The 18,453-nt window shown below is 44.4% G+C and overlaps 1 protein-coding gene across 8 annotated transcripts in view; it reads left to right on the forward strand.

Annotated features, from left to right (window-relative positions):
• The first annotated feature begins 374 nt into the window (after window positions 1–374).
• Window positions 375–18,453, forward strand: part of prdm10 (PR domain containing 10) — a 153,943-nt gene continuing 135,864 nt past the window's right edge. For 3 of the 8 annotated variants that reach the window (XM_059957149.1, XM_059957157.1, XM_059957150.1), the window contains exon 1: window positions 375–559. The gene's annotated coding sequence lies outside the window, so the exon portion shown is untranslated. Of the gene's footprint in view, window positions 569–3,741; window positions 3,761–10,277; window positions 10,328–18,453 lie in introns of those variants that run through there. The other 5 variants (XM_059957151.1, XM_059957153.1, XM_059957156.1 and 2 more) reach the window with 4 other exon arrangements.

An 18,453-nucleotide genomic window follows, 5' to 3' on the forward strand; every position in this document is an offset into this window, starting at 1 on the left:
TATATATAACCCATAACAAAATATTTAAATAAACAAGAATGCTTAGTTAAACAATATACTTACAATATTACTCAAATACTAAATATACAACACTCTTCCCCCTTCCACTCCGACCGTCTCCACTCATCACTCCATCACGTCCTCACTGAACCACCCAACCCTGTAACCCCCTCACTAATCCTCATTCACCCTGTTCTCCCCATTCCACCCCTCTCAACTCCCCCAACCTTCACATGTCAGCCCTCACCCATCTCATACCTCAACTTCACTTCACTCCACTCCACTCTCCCCTCCTCTCCTCTCCACCCCTCCCCCGGTACCCGGGTATCGGGTACCCACTTCCCACTCCCCCCCCCCCCCGCCCGGTGGCCGGATCTGTACCCGCGCAGGACCGCAGCCAATGGTTGTGCGCGGCGGGCGGGTCGTTTTATGCTAATGCGGGCGGCGCTGCTCCATTCTCCGTTTCGAGGTGGGCACCGACCGCTATTTACCTGGTGAAGGGAGGCCGCCCGGTGCTGAGTGGGGGCGTCTGGTGTGTTGGCGCTGTGCCATATATGCGGTAAGTACGGTAAGTGCGGCAGGTGGCCCTGGGCCGCCCACCCCCGCTCTGCTCTCTCATCGCCGCTCCCGGCTTCTTCTTATGTTAGTCGATCCCAAAATGGCGGCGGCTGCGGCCCGTCCCCGTTCCGCCCGCCGACCCGCGATGGCGGCTGTCGCGCACTTCCTTGCCGCTCTTCGCCGGTCCTGGCTAGGAGCCGAGCCCTGGGCTTGCCTGGCGGTAGCGGGCGGCCGCTTCAGCTCCCTCGCATTCTCCGGACCGGGTTGCGGCCCCACCGCTCTGCGCCGGTGGTACGGTCCGGCTGGGCTGGAACACTGCACCTCCGGGTCAGCGCGGGGGGAGCCGTCGCCCATCCGCCTGCCCGCCGCCCCAGGACACCCTTCCCAGACCCCGACCTGCCCGACAGCTTAGCCGCCCACCGCCATCCCCCAGCCAGCGGCCGCCGGCCTTTGCGGCCTCAGCCATCTTGACCTCGGCTGTTGTCCGAGTCCCCGCTTGCAGCTGGAGGTGGATGATTCCGCCCTGGCTTTTTAACGCGCGGCTGTTATTGGGGTTCGGGGTGGTGGATGGGGTCGCAGCTGGTGTTGAGGGAATGCAGGATGGATTGTTTGTGTAAAGGAGCAGGGGGGTAGACTGGAGGCTATAGAGGAAGAAAAGGGTTCGTGCGTGGCGGTGCAGTGGGTGTGGGTACAGTATGGGGAGTCTTGGGTGTGCGTGGGAAGTAGTTGGGTACAGTGCAGAAGTCTGGAGACGGGTTGGAATGCTGGGTTGGAATGGTGGATTATGGAGATGTTGATGGGCGGGAGGGGGGTTGCTCGTGGTAGGGATTGGTGGATTACAGGATGTGTAATGGGGGTCACAAGTGATGGGATTATTGATGGTGGGGGTGTGTGGTGGGGAGGGGGCAGTAAGAGTGTTGGTTATGGAGCTGCTTATGGTAGGGGAAATGATGGTTTGATCACAGCAGAGAGAGTGGAGCTGTTTGGGAGGCGAAGGAGGGAGGGTGTAATGGTAGTGTGTTGGGTAGGATCACTGATGTGAGCAAGTGTATGGAGTGAGTGAAGTTGACGGTTAGGGATTATAGATGGGGGGGGGTTGTACTGATAGAAGAACAATGAGGTAGGAGGATGAGTGCACTGAAGGTGATATTGCAAGCAAGAGTTGATCTGATGGGCATGTTGGAGGAGGGGAGGGACAGCCTGAGGACAATAGTTAAACAAATACACTCTGGCCGACATTCTAACCTTCACAAACAAGCTTGTTCAAAAGATCTGTCTTCCTGTGATCTCGTACCAATGCTGTTTACTCATTTCTGGGTGTGTTCATTTGGGGAATCATTGATCGGTTGCATTATGGAAGGCTGTTCAGCCTCTATATTGGCTCTTTTAAGAGCAGTAAAGATCATTCATCTTCCCAAAGACCTGCACACTTTCCTTTCAGATGTTTATCCTCTGATTCCACCATAAGTGCGTTCTAGCCAGCTCAACGTGCGCAAAATGCTGGGGGAACTCAGCAGGTTAGGCAACATCAATGGAAATGAATAAACAGTCGACTTTTCAGGCTGAGGTCCTTCATCAGAACTGCTGTTTTTTTAACACGCGAACTCCTTTTTCTATGTTTTTTTTTGTTTGTCAGTTATCCATTATTTGACCCCTTTTTAACCTCTCTGTCAATGGGAACAGTTTCTCTTGTGCTCCTGCCTGCACTGTCATTATTTCAAATGCGTCTAGCCACCTCCTCCTTTCCAAGGGAAATAACGTGGATTTTTTCCAATTATTTACATAACTGGTCCTGGAATCCTCAATTTTGGCTGAAAATATGCTTTTGCATTGCATCCATCCATTTCTAAAATGTAGGATCCTATAAAAACGAGACCAGTTTGTCCAGCAATCTGCTGCAGAGACACTCACCAGGTGTTGAGGTGTGTATGGGGGGTGGGGTGTGGGGTTGTTAAGGCCATGCATCAGCAGAATGCTTCTTGACGTGCTGAGTTCCTCCATGTTTTAGCTGGTTTCCTGCCTGTATACATTTTAATCTATTTCTCAGTGTTATGCCACTTTGAATAATGCACATTTACCTCTTTGAGAATTGTGCCTTCAAGTTTTCTTCCCACTGGAATGCAAGATTTCACATTGCTCAGTATTATATTTCATTTGTTACCTATTCCAATCTGCCAGCCTGTTAATATTTATGTGTCTTCAATTCATTGTGCTTCCCAAGTAGATTATTATCTAACAGTTTTGAACTTGTGCCCCGGACACGCAAGTATAAATTCTTGGTATATATTACCAAAAATGGCCTTTGTACTGACCCCGAGGGAGATCCATTATCCTAAAGTTCGAGAGAATGTTTTTTAGTATACTGTATATCCTGCAGTGGCTCCTTTTATTTAGTCTTAATGACAAGTTTATATGGTGTATCAAAACTTGGTAAACATATATGTATGTGAACTGTGTTTTCCTCCTCAGAGTTATGTAAGCTTTGTTCAAGATATATCCAGTGTCCCTAGTTGAAGCTTTGGTTCCTTCTGTTGACTTTGCATCCATGGATCTTGCACATGTTATTTTTGTGTGGAGTCTTTCACTTCTCTGTTAACTTTTGACCAGTGCAGGTTCATAAACTCTGCAAATAGCCATTCTGTTCCACAAGGTTAAACAGCACTGAAAGAGGCTTTTCCATCCAACTTATCCATGCTGACCTGATCAAGTCTCATTTTTAGAGCTGTACTGGGTCACATGTCACATGCACTGGGTTCAAATCATTACACAGTATGTTGAAGTAGAAGAAGGTAATACATTAATATAACTGCAGAGAAAGTGCAGGTAATAAGGTGCAAGATTATAATGAAGATTGTGAGGACAAGAGTGAATGTTGTCATACAATTCAATAGTCTTATAACAGTGGTGTTAAATCTGCCTTGAGCCTGGTCATGTATACTTTAAGGCTTTTGTATCATCTGCTTGTTGGCTTTACCAGGATAGGCCATTAGTGATCCTAGGAACTTATCAACCATGCTATCACCAGGCTTATACAAATTGTTAATATCTATGAAACAACATCGACTCTAACAGCACACTACTGGTCACAGGCTTTTAGTCTGGAAATACAATCTTCCAAGCCAGTTTTGTATCACATGGTATTTAAACTTCCAGATCAATCTAACAAGTGCGATTTCATTGAAAGATTAGACCATCATCACTGGTGAGTACCCAGTAGCACACAAATCTACAGTGATGAAGTGCTTTGAGAGGTTGGTCATGGGTAGAATTAACTGGCCGAAGCAAAGACTTGGAGCTGCAGCAATTTGCCTGGCATCACAATATGATGCCTATTAAAAGTTCTCTTCTCCTCCCCCCCCCCCCCCCCCACCCAAAGTTTTCATGTTTTGGTGTTTTTACAGCATTGAATCAGAGTGGATTTAATTTGTCTTTTTTGACACTGATCAACAGAAAAACACCCTTTCATACAAAGTGAAAACAGATCTCTACAAAGTGATCTTAATTAATTGCAAATATAGAACTCAAAATATTTGCATTATTACTCACCCCTCTCCCTTAATACGACACACCAAGTCATCACTAGTGCAGCCAATTGGTTTTAAAAGTCGTGTAATTAGTTAAGATGTCGTAGCTATATATAAAAACCTGTGTTCAGTTAAGGTGTTTCAATTAATTGTAGTAAAAATCCACCTGTGGCTGGAAGGTCCAACTGCTGGTGAGACAGTATCCTGGCAAAAACTACACCATGAGGACAAAAGGTCAACTTTGTGAAAAGGTTATTGAAAAGCACAAGTCAGGAGATGGATAAAAGAAAATTTCCAAGTCACTGATATGGCACAGCTGAAAATCTGCCTAAACAGGCTGTCCTCAAAAACTGGGTGACTGTGCAAGAAGGGCACTAAGTGAGGGAGGCCACCAAGAGACCTATGACAACTCTGGAGGAGTTACAAGCTCCAGTGGCTGAGAAAGGAGAGACTGTGCATACAACAACTGCTGCCTGGCTGTTTAACCAGTCACAGCTTAGGGGAATGTCGCAAAGAGAAAGCCACTGGTGAAAAATCCTCACATGAAATCTTGGCTAGAGTTTGCCAGAAGGCATGTGGGAGAGTGAAGTCAGCTGGAAGAAGTTTCTATGGTATGATGAAACCAAAACAGCTTTTTGGCCATCAGACTAAATGTTATGTTTGGTGTAAGCTAAATACCACACATCATTAAAAACACACCATCCCTACCGTGACACACGGTGGTGGCTGCATCATGCTGTGGGGATGCTTCACTGTAGCAGGTCCTGGAAGGCTTGTGAAGGTAGAGGGTAAAATGAATGCAGCAAAATACAGGGAGATCCTAGAAGAAAACCAGATGCAGTCTGCAAGAGAACTGTAACTTGGGAGATTTGTTATCCAGCAAGCCAATGACCCCAAGCATAAAGCCAAAGCTACACAGGAATCTCTTTAAAAACAATAAAGTTAATGTCCTGGAGTGGCCAAGTCAGAGTCCAGACCTCAATCCAATTGAGAATTTGTGGCTGGGCTTGAAAAGGTTTGTTCACTCGCGATCCCTGTGCAATCTGACAGAGCTTGAGCAGTTTTGTAAAGAAGAATGGGGGAAAATTGCAGTGTTTAGATGTGCAAAGCTGATAGAGACCTATCCACACAAACTCAAGGCTATAATTGCTGCCAAAGGTGCATCTACTGATACTAACTTGAAGCGGGTGAATAATTATGCAATCAATTATTTTGTGCCTTATATTTGTAATTAATTTAGATCACTTTCTAGAGATCTGTTTTCACTTTGTCATGAAAAGGTCTTTTTCTATAGATCAGTGCCAAAAAAGTCAAATTAAATCCACTGTGATTCACTGTTGTAAAACAATAAAACACGGAAACTTCCAAAGGGGTGAATACTTTTAATAGGCACTGTAGGTCTAGAGCAGATGCAGTCTTACTGGCTCTTCACTTGGCCTTGGACCAACTGGACAACAGCCATGCTTATGTCAGGCTGATGTTTATTGATTATAGCTCAGTGTTCTATACCATGAGACAGATAACATTTTGCAAGAGGGTAACCATTTGAAAACTGTGAGTCTCATCAGCAATGAGTCATTGAGCCAATAAAAAGAAAGGAGGTGTAAGCCGGGCAGCCATTGTTAGTGTGGTCTGGCTTTGGCTCAACAAATTTAGACAATCACAGACACCAGCCTATAAGCAAGTTACCAGTAACTTTTTTTTTGCCTATTAGTACATAGCTAGTGCACTGAGAATAGGTCCAGATTTAGTGGTATGTTCCTTGTGTGAGATGTGGGAACTTTGGGAGACGTCCAATCTCCCTGATAACATCTGCATGAAGTACATCAAGCTGCTTGAAGTACATCAAGCTGAGAGACCAAAGTTAAGGATCTGAAGCTGCAGCTTGATGACCTTTGGCTTGTAAGGAGGTGATAGATTGGAGCTACAGGGAAATAGTCATCCCTAAGTTACAGGTGGCAGATATCTGAGTGACTGTCAGGAGAGGGAAAGGGAATATGTAGCCAGTGCAGTCCCTGTGGCTGTTCCCCGCAATAGTAAGTTTACTGCTGTGGAAACTTGTGAGGCAGTGAGTAGTTCTCTGGCATTCAGTCTGGCTCTGTGATTCAGAAGGGGGGTGGAGGTGGAGAAGAAACGAGCTGTGGTGATAGGGGATTTGTTGCTTAGGGGAGCAGAAAGGAGGTCTTTGGACAAGAACGAGATTCCCGGTGGCAGGATCAGGGACATCTCGAATTGAGTACACAGCATTCTTAAGTTGGAGAGTAAGCAGCCAGACGTTGTGTAGGTATGTACCAGTGACATGGGTAGGAGGGATCACAAGGTTCTGCAAATTGAATTCAGGGAGTTAAATGCTGAGGTATATGACAGAATCTCCAGGGTTGCTACCCGTGCCATGTGCTGGTGAGGCCAGAAATGGAAGATTATGCAGTTTAACATGGCTAAGGTATTGGTGCAGGAGTGAGGGCTTCAGAGTTTTGGATCATTAGGCTCTCTTCCAGTGGAGGTGGGACCTGTATAGATGGGACAGTTTGCACCTGAACTGGAGGGGACCTAACATCTTAGTGGTAAGGTTTGCTATTGCTTCATTGTAAGGGTGGCAACCAGGACACCAGAGCAGATAGTGAAGTGGTTGCAGAGAAAGATGATGTTAAGCTTACATATGAGTTCAGGAATCAAAAGGTTGAGCATGAGAGACAAATGTTAAGTGGCGTATATTTCAATGCAGGGAGTATTATAGGAAAGGTGGATGAGCTTCGGACATGGATCAGCTTGTGAAAATACGACAATGTAGCCATTAATTACAGGCCAGTTAATTTGATCTAATTGGTTGAGAAGGTATTGGAGTCATTTGTTAAGGATGTGGTTTTGGGGTACTTGGAGACACATGATAAAATAGGCCGTAGTCAGCATTGTTTCTTCAGGGGAAAATCTTACCTGACAAATGAGTTGGAAATCTTTGAAGAAATAACAAGCAGGATAGACAAAGGAGAATCGGTTGATGTTGTGCACTTGGATTTTCAGAAGGCTTTTGACAAAGTGCCACAGGAGGCTGCTTAACAATTTAAGAGCCCATGGTATTACTTTAAAGATTCTAGCTTGGATAAAGCAGTGGCTGGCAGGAGGCAAAGAGCGGGAATAAAGGGAGCCTTTTCTGACTGGCTGCTGGTGATGAGTGGTGTTCCACAGGGGCTTGTGTTGGGACTGATTCTTTTTATGCTATATGTCGACGACTTGGATGATAAAATTGATAGCATTGTGGCAGAGTCTGCAGAAAATACGACAACAGGTGGGGGGCGTGTAATTTTGAGGAAGCAGAGAGGCTATAGAAGGACTTGGATTAGGAGAAGGGGCAAAGAAGTGGATGGAATACAGTGTTAGGAAGTGTATGCTCATGTACTGAGGTAGAAGTAAAAAGGTAGATTGGAGAGAATATCTGATGTGCAAAGGGACTTGAGAGTCAGTGGTGAGGAAGTCAAATGTGATGCTAGCATTCGTTTCAAGAGGTCTAGAATATAAAAGCAAGGATATAATGTTGAGGCTTTATAAGGCACTGGTGAGGCTTCTTTGGGAGTATTGTGAACCATTTCAGGCCCACATGTGCTAACATTGAAGAGGGTTCAAAGGAGGTTAACGAAAATGATTCTGGGATTGAAAAGTTTGTCATAAGAGTGTTTGATGGCTCTGGGTTTGTATTTACTGGAATTTAGAAGAATGAGGGGTGACCTCGATGAAACCTATCTAATGGTGAAAGCCTTGATAAAGTGAATGTGGAGAGGATGTTTCCTAATGTGGGAGAGTCTAAGACCAGAGGACACAGTCTCAGAATAGAGGGACATCCTTTTAGAACAGAGATGAGGAATTTCTTTCGGCAGAGAGTGGCAAATCTGTGGAATTCATTGCCTCAGGTGGCTTTAGATGCCAAGTCTTTGGGAACATTAAAGGTAGAAGTTGATAAGTTCTTGATTAGTCAGAGCATGAAGGGATGCATGGAGAAGGCAGCAGATTGGGGCTGAGAGGAAAATTGAATCAGCCATGATGAAATGGAGGAACAGACTCGATGGGCCAAATGGCCTCATTCTGCTTCTAGATCTCATGGTTTTAATCAGACTTGGTTGCCAGAAGTTCAGGACTGGCAGTGCAATGTTCCATGGTTCCATTGTTTTTGACATGATAGAGTGGGAGGGATTAAAGGAAGAGGGAACAGAAAGGAACTGGCAAGTGTGGATTGGGACAGGTTGTTTTGTGGAAAAGGTGTACTTGGTAAGTGGAAAGCCTGCAAAAATGAAATTTTGAGAGTATAGAGTTTGTATATTTTAGGGACCGGCCTCGATGCCGGTGCGCGCCACTTTGCAACTGCAACTCACCGACTGCGTGTCGTTATTCCAGCACTGTGTGTAGCACACCGCTACAGGGCCACACAACATAACGGGAATGTACCCAGTGTGAAGATGACTTTGGCTTTATGTAGAGAACCATTCTCCCAAATCTGTCTTGTATAGAAGCATTTGTCACAGACAGCTAGACAATGACTAAGTCAAATAGGAATTCATCTCTGATGCAACAAACAGATCAAGCAGCATCTGTGTGGGAAGAAAAGGAATTGTTAATGTTTCAGGTCAAAACCTGCATCAGGACCAGAACCAACATTGGTTCCACTCAACGTCTGTAACAAACCCAGTATGGCAGCAATATCCTTTAGGATATAGCCAGTGGCAGTGCCACAGACCACTCTTGGTGATGGTTATCGCTTTCTCCAATACAACAGTCTGTGCCACTGTGATTTGGTGTCTCTTTCAAGCACAGTGCAACATGTTGAAAAGAGTTGATAAGGCACAGAAAAAGCGCATCAAGTCCACGCTGAGTACTGGTCACTGCAAGACAAGTCACAGCTGTTGGCTGAATTTTCTGAAGTATTTGAACAAGAGGAAACATTATCGAGCTGCACAAGTAAACATCCAGTAGCTCATCCTTCATGATCATAAGAAGTAAGAGCGCAGAATTAGGCTCTTCAGCCCATCGAGACTGTTCCAGCAATCTTGGCTAATTTTTTTCCTCAACCCCAATCTCCTGTTTTTGCTCCATAACCCTTAACCCCCTTGTCAATTCAAAACACCCAATGACTTGGCCTCTACTGCCATCTGTAGCAACAAATTCCACATATTCACCTCTTTCTGGCCGAAGAAATTCCTCATCATCCAAGTTCTAAAGGGATGTCCCGTTATTCGAGGGTTGTGCCCTAAACTCTTCTAATGGGAACATCCTCTCCACATTCAGTCTATTTAGGCCTTCCAGTACCTGGCAGATTTCAATGTGATCCCCTCTCACCTTTCTGAACTCCATCCAGTACAGGCCCAGAAACAAACACTACTTATACATTCCTGGAATCAATCAGAATCTCCTCCATGGCTTAGAATGACAATTGCTCTGCACGTGACCACAAGAAACTGCAGAGTTGCAGACATAGCTCAGCACATCACGGAAACCAGCCTCCCCTCTGGGGTCTGTCTGTACCTCTTGTAAAGCAGGCAGCATCAAAGACCCCGTCCCAGGCATTCTTTCTTCTTCCATCAGGCAGAAGACACAAAAATCTGAAACCACACACCACCAGGCTTAAGGACAACTTCCACTGTTGTTAAAAAAAACTATTGTATTGTTCCCTAGTATGGTAAGATAAACACTCAAACTCACATTCTACCTCGCTATCTTGCACCTTGTCTCACTACACTGCACTCTCTGTAGCTGCTACACTTCTGCATCCTGTTTATTGTTTACCTTGCTGTACCTCAAAGCACTGTAATGAATTGATCTGTATAAACAGTACGCAAAATAAACTTTTTACTGTTCCCCAGTGTATGTAAAAATAATAAACCTGTTCCAATTCCTCCGGATTAGATCATGAAGCTTCAGATGTACCCCAGTACTTTTATATTCTGGTCATCTAGAAATGAATGCTGACATTGCATTTGTCTTCTTTACTACCAACTCAATGTACAAGTTAACCTTGAGGGAATCCTGAACTAGGACTTGCAACTTCCCACACAGATGCTGCTTGATCTGTTTGTTGCATCAGAGATGAATTCCTATTTGACTTAATCATTGTCTAGCTGTCTGTGACAAATGCTTCTGTACAAGACGGATTTGGTAGAATGGTTCTCTACATAAAGCCAAAGTCCATCTTCACACTGGGTGCATTACCGTTATGTTGTGTGGCCCTGTAGCAGCGCTGGAATAACGACACAAAGTCGGTGAGTTGCAGTTGCAAAAGCAATTTATTCAAACTTCACGGCCTGGCTTTAAAGCCTTCTTGTTCCTGCTCTCCCCGGGCGGGAATGCTGTAGGGGGCGCATATTCACAGTCCCATCCTGCGCATGGGCTTTTCCCGTTGTTGGTGAAGAAGGCCTGGCGCCCTTTTAGGGACCGGCCTCAATGCCAGCGTGTGCCACTTTGTGAGCCGGTTCGAGTGCGCTGGGAAGTGGGTTGCCACATAATCCCCCCCCAGAACTGGTGATACACTCCCCAATGTCCTCAGTCTGGCTCGGTCCCTGTTTGGGAGGTCTGCCTCTGCGCCGTGGTGCCTGAATCTTGACCAGCTACACTAAGTCCACATGGGCCAGTTTGAGTCAGTCCACTGTGAAAACCTCCTCTCTCCCCCCAATGTCCAGCACGAATGTGGACCCGTTGTTTCTGAGCACCGTAAACAGTCCCTCGTAGGGCAGTTGTAGCAGTGCCCGATGTCCACCCTGTCGTACAAAAACAAACTTACAGTGGCGGGTCATGAGAGCCGACTTCAGGTGATGGTGGAAACGCTCCACTAGTCCGTTCGACTGTGGGTGGTAGGCAGTTGTGTGGTGCAGCTGTGTCCCCAAAAGGCTGGCCATAGCTGACCACAGGCTGGAGGTGAACTGGGCGCCTCTGTCAGAGGTAATGTGGGCCGGTACACCAAAGCGAGATACCCAGGACGCAATCAGTGCTCGGGCGCAGGATTCGGAGGTGGTGTCAGTTAGCAGGACCTCCCTCAATGCCAGCGTGCGCCACTTTGTGAGCCGGTTCGAGTGCGCTGGAAAGTGGGTCGCCACAGTCCTGCATTTATCTGGGGAAGGGGGTAGACACAGGATAGATCTGGTGGTTCAGAATTGGTTCATGAGAGTCACTGGATCATTGTCATCTTCATCTTCAACAGTAATGTACATCACCACAGTCTGCAGTTACAGATGTTGGTAACAACAGCAGGCTGGGGTTGCAGCTGAGTAAAGCTGCAGCCCAGAACTACATGCTTGTTAAACAGAATACAATAGACAGGTGTTTGTTACTGCATTCAATAGATCAGATTGTGGCTCTGCTGCCTTACCATATTTAATTATGAATGATGGTGGACAATTGAATAGTTAACAGGAGGAGACAGCTCCAAGAATATTCCCATTCCCAGCTGTGTGTCCAGCATGAGTGCTCAAACAATTCTGAAGCACTCAACCAGTTTTAGCCAGAGTGCTATATAGACGATAGGCTTCAACTTGCTCTTGAGATCTCAACAGTTAGAAAAGCATGGTTCAGTCAATTTGATTGATTAGTCGAGAGAAACTTGAGAGCATTGGATAAAGCATTGAGATGATGTAACATCCCAGTACAAGGACCAGCTGTGCCATGAACCAGTGTTTTCCAGTACATTAAAAATATTGATACCTACCAAGCTCTGGAAAATTGACCACTATGTCCTGTTTAGAAAAAGCAGGGCAAATCTAATTTGACCAAATAGGTTGATCATGTGCTTGCAGTTATCTGCAAAATGAAGAAAGCTGTCATCAATAATGTGATCAAGCAGCATTTGCTCACTGATGCCACTTTGTGTCTCACTGGGACCATTCTGATCTTCACCTTAGTACAACCATACTAAATGCAAGGTGAGAGTTGCTGCCCTTGACTGTCAAGGCATCGTTTGTCAAAGTGTTGTATCAAGGAGTCTTGGTAAAGTCATGGTGTATCAAGGAGAAAATATTCCAAAGCTTGGGATCATATCCCACATAAACAAAAATGGTTGTATTTGTTGGGGGTCAATCTTCACCCCAAGACACCTTGGTTCTCCTTGGGGTAGTTTCTGGGACCCAACTATCTTCAGCCGTTTCATTGGTACAGTGATGCTGCTGTCTCCAGTGACCTGGATTTGATCTTGACCACTGGCACTGTCCATGTGGAGTTTGTACGTTATCCCTGTGATGTTTCACCTTTATTCTTTGGTTTCTTCTTGCATACCAAAAAGCAACTGGCAAGTGGTCAGTTTCTTTTATTTTTTGAGAAATACTTCAGTGCATTGGATAGAGGATTAAAATTAATGAGCATCCCAGTTTTGAGATCAGCTACTTTAAATTGCACCTAATATAGGTGAGTGGGAGGGGAACTGGGTGATTAGAAGCATGTAAGAGAAAACACTTGATTGACTGCAAGGCCAATGTTGTAAAGAAATTTTAATTAGGCCATATCTGAAATATTCTCTCTGTCATTGTGACTTTAACTGAAGCACACAGACAAGAATTGCAAATGAAACATTATTTTCAGCTCAAGTAAACATGGAGGTACAGGCACAGAGCTGGAGGAACTCAGTGGGTCAGGCAGAATGTAAGGAGGGAAATGGACAGCTGATGATTTTTTTCCATGCAGGGAGATATAGCGGATGAATGTTGTGTATGAATTTGTCTGAACTCAGAGAAAGCAATCACTTTTCTAACTCACTTTTCTGACATCGATAGCCTTGCACATCCCCTTTTAAACTTCCCCCTCCCAAACCTGTATGTATGTCCTCTAGTATTTGACATTTCTACCTCATATCTCTCAATTGTCTCCCCTCACCTTCTCATTCTACAGAGAACATTGCATATTTGTTCAACCAAAACCTGTTTTGGACCCTTTCTAAAGCTTTCACATCTTTCCTGTAATAATGAGACTAGAATTGCACACAATACTCCTAAGCCAACCTAATTTAAGTTTTCTTTAGCTGCAACTTGACTTATTGTTTTACTCAATGCCCCAACCTATGAAGGCAGGCATACCACATGTCTTTACCACCCAATGTGTTTGTGTGACAACGTTGAGCTATAGATTTGGATCCCAAATCCCTCTGTACATTACTTCTGTTTAGGGGCCTGCCATGAACTGTATACTTTCCCTCTTCATTTGACCTCATAAAGTGCAACACCTCAAGCTTGGATTGAACTCCATCAGTCACATTACTGCCTATATTTGTAAATGATCCATATCTTGCTGTATCCTTTAAGAGCCATCTACACTACACAGCTCCACTGATCTTCTGTCATCTGCAAACTTATTAACCTACCCTTCTACATTTTCATCGCAGTTATCGTAGTTAGCCAAGACCCCAATACTGATCCCTGTGGAACACCAATAGTCACAGCCCTCCAGCTAGAATAACACCCTTGCACCAACGCTTCTGTTGTATGGGCAAGCCGGTTCTGAATCCAAACTAAGTCATTGAGTCCTGTACGTCTTAATCTTTTTGAATAGCATGAAGTGGTCATGGTTAACATGGACACTAATGATATAAGTGTATGCCTGTATGCCTGAGTGACCAATGGGTCACTTGGGCCCTCAAGCTTACTCCTCCATTCAATAAGATTTTGGCTGATCTGACTGTGATCTCACCTCTGCAAACCCACCTACCTGTAGTAATCTCACCCATCTTTCTGCATACTTTATCAAGGATCTGTTTACCTCTTCTGTGGAAGAGAGTTCCATAGTTCAATAACTCTGAAAGAATAAAGTCACCCTCATTTCCATCTTACATTGTTGGCTCCTATGTTGAGGCAATGATTCTTCATTCCAGAAGAAATATTTGCTTCACGTCCACCCTATCAAGACTCATCAGGATTGTATATGTTCTCTCTTGCTTTGAAGGATATTCAAGGCTTTTTTTTAAAACAGTGTCATAGATGCTTGGAATGTGCTGGTACAACAGCAATGTTTAAGAAGCATTTACACAGATGCATGAACAGGCAGGGATTAGAGGGATATGTACTATGTGCAGGCAGGTGGGATTAGTTCAGATTGGTGACGTAATTAATACAAACACTGTGGGTGGGAGGACCTGTTTTTATGTTGTACTGTTTTGTGAGTATTACCTGAGCTACATGCAAATTTGGGAAAGGAGAAAAGAGATCAGAGAGTTTTAACAGCATGGCTCAGTGCAGTGAGAATTCCTCCAGGGGCTATGTTGTATTTTTGGTGTGAGATGTGTGAATTCTGGGAGACTTCCAGCCTCCCGTATGCCACATCTGCACCAGGTGCACCAAGCTGCCACTTAAATATACCACTTTGGGTACTGTTGGAGGTGGTGACCTACTGGGGGGAGCCACAGTCACTGGTGCTGTTGTACAGAAGAAGGCTGAAGTGGACTGCAGTCGTGACAGGACGTTCCAGTCAGAGGAACAGAGACGAAATTCTGTGGGTTATATGCAAGGTAGAGACACCCAGATGGAATATAGTCACCCAGGTGCCAGGGTCAGGGATGTCTGTGATTGGGTCCATTGAATTCTCAAGGGCGAAGGTGAGCAGCCAGGAGTCTTGGTACATATTGGCACCAATGACTTTGGTAGACAAGGTGCGGAGATCCTGAAGAGAGATTTTAGGAAACTATATGGAAAGCTGAGAAACTTACCTGCAGGGTAGTAATCTCTGGATTGCTGTCTGTACTACGCACCAGTGAGGGTAAGAATTTAATGATTTGGCAGATGAAAATGTGGCTGAAGAACTGGTGCAGGGGGCAGGGACTCAGATTTCTGAATCATTGAGATCTCTTCTGAGGAAGGTATGACCTCTGCAAAAAGATGGGTTGCACCTGAACCCTAGGGGAACCAATATCCTTGCGGGCAGGTTTGCTAGAGCTGTTTGGGAGGGTTTAAACTAAATTGGTGGGGGATGGGAACGGGAGTGATGGGGCTGAGAATGGAGTAGTTGGTTTACAAACAGAAGCAGTGTGTAGTGAGACTGCGAGCAAGAGATGACAGTGCAAAATTGCAATCAACAGGATGAGCTACAATGTAAAATGGGGACAAAATCAAAAAGAGTGATGAATGCAAGACTGAAGGTGTTATATTTGAATGCATGCAGTATACGGAAAAAGGTAGATGAACTTGTAGCACAGTTACAGATTGGCATATATGATGTTCTAGGTGTCTCTGAATTATGGCTGAAAGAAGATTATAGCTGGGAGCTTAATGTCCAAGGATACACAGTGTATTGAAAGGACAGGTAGTTTGGGAGAGGGGGTGGGGTAGCTCTATTGGTTTAAAAAAAGAAATCAAATCATTAGAAAGAGGTGACACAGGATTGATCAGAAGGTGTTGAATTGTTGTGGGTAGAGTTAAGGAACTGTAAGGGTAAAAAGACCCTAATGGGAGTTATCTACAGACCTCTAAACAGTAGCAAAGATGTGGTTTCCAAAATACAATGGGAGATAGATAATGCATGTCAAAAGGGCAATGTTATGGAATTTGGGTAGATTGGGAAAATCAGGTTGGTACTGGAACCCAAGAGGGGAATTTGTAGAATGCCTATGAGATGGCTTTTTAGAGCAGCTAGTGGTAGATCCACTCGTGGATCAGCTATTTTAGATTGGGTGTTGTGCAACAAACTGGAATTTATTAGAGAGCTGAAGGTAAAGGAACCCTTGGGTAGCAGTCACCATAATATGATCAAGATCATCCTACAATTTGAGAAGGAGAGCTAAAGTCAGAGATATCAGTATTACAGGGGAGTAAAGGAATTTACAGAGGCATGAGAGAGGAGCTGGCCAAAATTGATTGGAAGGAAACACTAGCAGGGATCACGGCAGAGCAGCTGTCTGGGAGCAATTTAGATGGCAGAGGACAGATACATTCCAAAGAGGTAGAAGTATTCTAAAGCAAACAGGAGGAAATCTGCAGATGCTAGAAATTCAAGCAACACACACAAAATGCTGGTGGAACGCAGCAGGCCAGGCAGGCAGCATCTACAGGGAGAAGCACTGTCGACGTCTCGGCCTGAAACATCGACAGCGTTTCTCCGTATAGATGCTGCCTGGCCTGCTGTGTTCCACCAGCATTGTGTGTGTGTTGCTTGAAGTATTCTAAAGGCAGGATGATGCAATTGTGGCTGACACGGGAAATTAAAACCAACATAAAGGCTAAAGAGAGGGCATATAATAGAGCAAAAATTAGTGGGACGTAGGAAGATCAGGAAGGTTTTTGAAAACCAGTAGAAGAAAGTGATATAGAAGGAAATGATGGAATACAAAGGTAAGCTAGCCAATAATATTAAAGAGGATACCATAAGGTTCTTCAGAAACATAAAGTGTAAAAGAGAAGCAAGAGTGGATATTGGACCGCTGGAGAGGTAGTAATTGGGGACAAGGAAATAGCAAACAAATTGAATAAGTACTTTGCATCAATCTTCACTGTGAAAGACATCAGCAGTATGCCGGAAGTTTAAGACTGTTAGGGGCAGAAGTGAGTAAAGTTGCCGTTACTCAGGAGGAGGTGCTTGAGATTCTGATAGGTCTGATGGTGAATGGTCATCTGGACCAGATGGTGTACATTCAAGAGTTCTGAAGGAAGTGGCTAAAGAGATTGTGGAAGTATTAGTAATGACTTTTCAAGAATCAATGAATTCTGGCATGGGTTTAGAGTACTGGAAAATTAGAAATGTCACTCCACTGTTCAAGAAGGGAGGGGGCAGAAGAAAGGAAATTACAGGCCAGATAGGACCTTAGTTGTTGGGAAAATGTTGGAGTCAATTGTTAAGGATGTGGTTTCGTGGTACTTGGAGACACATGATAAAATAGGCCAAAGTCAGTGTGGTTCCCTTGAGGGAAAATTTTCCCTGACAATCTGTTGTTGGAATTATTTCAAGAAATTACAAGTAGGGTAGACAATCAAGAATTGGTGGATGTTGTGTACTTGGATTTTCAGAAGGCCTTTGACAGTGTGCCACATATGAGGCTGCTTAACAAGTTAAGAGCCCAAAGTATTACATGAAATGTCAATGATTTGAATGAAGGATTGATGGCTTTGTAGCCATGTTTGCAGACAACACAAAGATAGTTGGAGGGGCAAGTGTTGTTGAGGAAATGGGAGGGAGCAGAAGGTCTTGAGTATTAGGAGAATGAGCAAAGAAGTGGCAGATGGAATACAGGATCAAGAAGTGTATGGTCATGCACTTTGGTAGAAGAAATAAAAGTGTATGGAGACTGTTTTCCTAAATTGAGAGAAATTTCAAAGGGACTTGGGGGCATTAATTTGCAGGTTCAGTAGGAAGGAAAACAAATGCCATGTTAGCATTCATTTCAAGAATATAAAAGCAAGGATGTAATGTTGATGCTTTATAAATCACTGGTGAACCCTCATTTGGAGTATTGTGAGCAGTTTTAGGCCCCTTATTTAAGAAAGGATGTACAGACATTAGAGAGGGTTCGAAGGAGGTTCACTGAAATGATTCTGAGATTGAAAGACTTGTCGTGTGAGGAGTGCTTGATGGCTTTGGGCCTCTATTTACTGGAATTCAGAAGAATGAGGGGAAGGAACCTCATTGAAACCTATTGAATGTTGAAAGGCCTCAATAGAATAGATTTGGAGAGGTTGCTTCCTATGGTGGGAGGAGTCTAAGACCAGAGGTCACAGCCTGAGAATAGAGGGTCATCCATTTAGGATGGCGATGAGGAGGAATTTCTTTAGCCAGTGAGTGGTGAATCTCTGGAATTTGTTGCCACAAGCTGCTGCGCAGGCCAAATCATTGGGTATATTGAAGGTGGAGGTTGATAGATTTTTGAAGAGTCAGGGCATGAAAGGATGTGGGGCTGAGAGGGAAGTGGATTAGCCATGATGAAATGGAGCAGAACAGCCTAATGGTAGCTATACATAATAGAAAAATGATAAATTACAAAAGGTGTGTGTGTGCGCACACGCACGCGCACACACACAGTGTTTACCCACTTGGAAGTTTTCATGCTTTATTCTTTTACAACATTGAATCATTATGGATTTAATTTGGCTTTTTTGACACTGGTCAACAGAAAGACTCTTTTGTGTCAAAGTGAAAACAGATCTCTACAAAGTGATCTAAATTACAAATTGATTGCATAAGTATTCAACCACTTCAATTCAGTATTTAGTAAATGCACCTTTGGCAGCACTTGCAGCCTTGAGTTTGTGTGGATAGGTCTCTATCAGCTTTGCACATCTAAACACTGCAATTTTTCCTCATTCTTCTTTACAAAACTGCTCAAGCTCTGTCAGATTGCATGGGGATCGTGAGTGAACAAACCTTTTCAAGTCCAGCCACAAATTCTCAATTGGATTGAGGTTTGGACTCTGACTTGGCCACTCCAGGA

This window comes from Hypanus sabinus, chromosome X2 (genome assembly GCF_030144855.1).
Source record: "Hypanus sabinus isolate sHypSab1 chromosome X2, sHypSab1.hap1, whole genome shotgun sequence".
Lineage (NCBI taxonomy): Eukaryota > Metazoa > Chordata > Chondrichthyes > Myliobatiformes > Dasyatidae > Hypanus > Hypanus sabinus.